The following is a 4,607-nucleotide window of genomic DNA, read 5'->3' as shown; positions in this document are numbered from 1 at the left end:
AAATACTCGAATTTCCTGCGGATTTACCTGCGAATTTTAGCTAAAGTTCCGCAGGAAACACATTACCTGCGGATTTTCCTGCGGTTTCTTGTCCCCAGCTAAAACCTTCGTGGGTAATATATTCGGCAGGAATATCCGCAGCTAATTCCGCAGGTAAATCCGCAGGAAAAAGCCGCAGCTAAATCCGCAGGAAATTAAATCGGCAGGTAATTCCGCAGCTAATGTATGTCGAAATTTAAAAAAAAAATAATTAAATTTAATTTATAAAATAAGACTGTAATTTTATTACGCAATAATTTAATGTGAAAACTCATGAATTTACAAAATATGGGTCCCTTTCACTAGATATATGAATTGTTTCTACTAAATAAGATACAACATTAGAACAATAATAATAATGACATTTCCCAATCTTGTGCCAAAAAAAATTAAAAGTGAAATTATGTAGTAAATATTGGTACAAATAGGCACTAATTCTAACTGCTGCATTATTAGGTTACTGAGTGAAAACCCATCTAATGCACTTGCTGTTGCAGATGTTGAAATGAATGCAGTGGATGTTCTTTATAGGATCCTTTCGCCGAATTGTTCAATTGACCTGATAGGCTCCTTTCGCCAAATTGTTCAATTGACCTGATAGGAGACCTGCTAACATAGTTTGTATTATGGCAATAGATTCCTCCAGGTTGATCACCAAATGCCACAATCCATTCGGCATAAATATGACTTCCCCGGCTTGACATATGCACTCAATTGGTCTCCTTTTCCAATTCTTTGCGGCACCATAAAAGTTCATGAACCATTCCATTATTAAAACAGGAGACGCCACCTCTGCACCATCAGGACTAGGAAGAAACTCGGAGAGTATTTTGGATATTCATCACTAATTCCTCAACCGAAATGCCTTTCTTGTGAAATAAATTACACGAGCAATTGAAACATGCTTTCCAATGGATGAATAAAATTCAGATTAAAAAGCAACAATGTCAAAAATATATTAATATATTTAAAATATGAAGATCAGTAAACCTAAAATAAGAGCTACAACCTTTCACCTTTCACAGCAAGCACACCAGCCATAATATCACAATGTCCAGCAATAAACTTCGTAGCTGAGTGCATGACAATATCTGCGCAGGAAAATTTTACCAGCTTCAACAGGGTAAAGTTTGGGCATTAATGATAAAGACAAATGTTTTACTTCCACCTTTTTTGAAGTGGGATGGCTGACATAGAAAGCAAGAGTGAAATTTGATTCAAGTCAAATCAGCTAGTGATGTGAATTTTAGGGTCCGTGTAATGTATACTTTCGAATAGAAGTTCATACTTCGCTCCTTCAGAAATTTCAAATTCTTTTATACATAAAGAAGCATACAATGAAGAGAGAAAATGAGATTTTTCATTCAGCTTCCATGGACAAAACATTACTACTCAAATTTAAACCAAGAGTCAAAAATATTTCTCTTCACTAGTTGTAGTAACTTCACATTTTTTCCTTTAATTGTAGCAACTGCACCTATGTAGTTCATGATTTTAGAGTATTAGTTAATTACTTAAAAGTTAAAACAACGATTTTCTTTTCTCGCAAGTTTTGGCCAGCTTAGCATGCAATTAAGTTAAATGATGTGTAATCTATTTATACTTCAGAGCTATAATATTGCCTATACCTGCTCCAAGTTCCAATGGCTGGGATAATACAGGTGACATTATACTGTTGAATTAAGGTACCAAAATTTAGACTTAACCATAAATAAAATATGAAGCATTCTTTTGCAAAACTAACAAGCAATGGTCAGTGAGAACATACAAGACAATAGGAATGAAGATTTGAATGTCTACAATACATAAACATATAAGCATGCAATATATCCGATATGATCCGCATCAAAATTTCAGATAGATCTTAAAAGAATTTCCTTTAATGGATAAACCACCTTAAAACAACAATGGATAAACCACCTTAAAACAACAAATAAATAAATATATCACAATTTAAAATTCTATTTATGCTAGATATTTCATCATGAAGAAAACAACTTAAAGTTTATATATTTTTTTTAAATTGTGAAGTAAAACCCAAGCTGCAATTAAGCGTGTCACGTTACTTTAGCCATTACCATAAACTCATGTCAAATTGTGAATAGACAATGGCAATTAGAAAATTATAATCTTACTTAGTATTTTCTTCTGGCCATTTTGGAGCTTGTACTATACATCAATGGTACCAAAAAGGATTATATCACTCTCGTCGTTTGAACGCCGTAACCGTAGCACCGCCGTTGAGAACTGGCAGAGACGGATGAAAGAAGCTCAGTTAGTCAGATCTATCAAAAACCTTACCGAAAGATGAAAAATAATGAAAATAAAAACAAAATGGATGACTTACCTCAAAGTTATGATTATAAAAAATCATCTTTGTGTGCTGTCTGCAAAGTCCTAAAGAGAGAATGTTCAGGAGTATCATATCTTCCCATACATAAATCAAGACCTTCAATGAAAGCTACAATCTTTCTCTTATGTTGACCTCTGTCTTCTGATGATGTGTATAGATTGTTCCAGCTTCCTAATAATTCATCACAGAGCAAAAAATGGTAAGCATTTTCCTTAAACAAGTATTATGCAGATAGACATACCAAAATGATTTTTCTTACTAACCTGTCGTTTCACCCAGCTATATGTCCTTTTCCACCTTTTCTTGTGGAACATGAGCATCTTGATAAAGTGTAACTTTTCCACCTTTTCTAAGTGGAAAATACGTATCAGGAACACATAGATAATCCTCACCGACACCGTTTCTATAAAGGGTTACCTTATCAACAGAAGTATACTGAATTGATAAGCTCAAAATTGTATTAGTCTTAAAGGGCTTTCCATTAGTGTTAAGAATGGGGAAAACGCCTTCAAGTTTGGAACCATTACATAAGTTCTCAACCGGAATTCCCAATGCACCGATAACTTGTGAACCAACAACATCATTGGCTTTTACAACAAAGTGAATCTATGATGCAAGATGTGTAACAGGAGCATTAAAATGAAATTCTCTTGTTTATATTTAAGGGCTTTTCTACAGTAATAACTTCCATTTGTCATTCAAAATCCAACTAACAAATATGTCAAGAAGCGCACACAGAATTTTTGTCTCTCAGCACGAGTATATTTCTTAATGAAAAATTTGCAGTGTAGTGTTATTATAGACATGTCATATATAGCTTGGTGGAACAATGTAACTGTTCCTAAGAAAGTTTCATATGCAAAGGTCGCAGAATCAGACTGAGGATCATAGAGGGGAACTTAAAACAGATTAGAGATTATGTTCATACATGCATGTGACAATTTCTACAATAAGAACGGATATCAGGGCCCTCCCCTCACATATTGTCTATATGAGATTTGAGATGCTTCCAACTTTGAGACTATCACATTCAGCTGAGAACTTTCTCAAAAATTGATTTACTCTTATGCAATTCTAACCCTATCAAGCAACTAGACATTTTCAAGTTATATTCAAAATCAACATAAGTAAACTCATTGTGGCATTTCAACAAACACCTTGTTTACAAAAATCAGTTTTCCAATTATTTTCAAGATAATTAGTATGAAAACATCAAAACATAAATTATTCTCTTCAAATCAATTTTGCTATGGCAGAATAAACACAAGCTAACAACTGAAAGCGCGAATCGATTACAAAATAACAACAACTTACAAGGACAAGCCGGTGAAGTTACTAACAAACAATTATTAAAAAAGTTTACTAAGGTGACACTAGCATAATTGAATTTCTTCTACATGTTCACAAGTAGAGTTAAGTTTCCAATCTCTGTAGGAATTGGTCCAGTTAAGTGATTCATTACCAAATCCAACACCTGGGGAGATTTTAACATGCACTATTCGAATTTGTATGAAACATACATGTAGAAATGCACTAGTTTAGAAATACATGTCATAAATTTTTCTATAAGGCATTTCATCAAACAGTTTAACAGCAATACACTTCACACAAAAAAGTATCAAGACTTTGACGTTAGATTAGGAGTAAAACTATTTGATTATGTAAAAAAAATACTCACCCTTGGAGGAGATGAAGCTCGCGGTGGCCTGAGAGAAACCGGCACGGTGGATTTTTTTCGATCTGAAAGTTTAGGGTTCGAAAAGGATTTAAATGATTCATGATTGTAGTTACGTTTTGGTTAAATCTGGTTGAAGTTTCACGATTGCAGTGTGGAAAGGTTGAGATTTTGTATGGGAATTTCATTTTCAGTGAAGCATTTTCTTTTCTTTGATTTATCTTCACGTGTTCTCATTTTCAAGTGTTTTATTTGTTTTATTTGTTTTTAAATGTTTTGCCATGTGTGTTGCTATTTCATTGTTTAGTCAATTATTCTTCCCTTTTTTTTTTTCATTTGATTTTTTATTAATATTTAAAATCATTAATTGATAAAATCAAAGAAAACATTTTAATGACAAATTGAAGGGATGGGGCGGACAAGCTTTCTCTTTCTTTCTCTTTTTAATAAACTTTTTTTAAACTAAAATACATAATAATTTAAAATCTGCATACCATTTATTTATTTTATTAAAAATTAACTAAAATATATTATAAAAAT

The 4,607-nt window shown here is 32.8% G+C and overlaps 1 long non-coding RNA gene across 6 annotated transcripts; it reads right to left on the bottom strand.

The window, feature by feature from the left end:
- Positions 1-280: 280 nt before the first annotated feature.
- On the bottom strand, positions 281-4,316 carry LOC131609965 (uncharacterized). Of its 6 annotated transcripts, none has more exons than XR_009286379.1 (5): positions 2,656-4,316; positions 2,387-2,563; positions 2,175-2,286; positions 1,668-1,711; positions 281-1,130 (listed from the first exon to the last, which is right to left on the bottom strand). It is a non-coding gene; the product is annotated as an uncharacterized LOC131609965 (long non-coding RNA). The 6 variants fall into 6 exon arrangements; XR_009286380.1 differs by lacking the exon at positions 1,668-1,711 and having other exon boundaries at positions 281-943; positions 1,049-1,130; XR_009286376.1 differs by lacking the exon at positions 1,668-1,711 and having other exon boundaries at positions 2,656-2,998; positions 4,071-4,316.
- Positions 4,317-4,607: the final 291 nt, after the last annotated feature.

The sequence above is a fragment of the Vicia villosa genome, linkage group LG6 (genome assembly GCF_029867415.1).
Source record: "Vicia villosa cultivar HV-30 ecotype Madison, WI linkage group LG6, Vvil1.0, whole genome shotgun sequence".
Lineage (NCBI taxonomy): Eukaryota > Viridiplantae > Streptophyta > Magnoliopsida > Fabales > Fabaceae > Vicia > Vicia villosa.
Note: the sequence above shows the minus strand (reverse complement) of the source record. Positions and strands in the feature narration are given on the sequence as shown.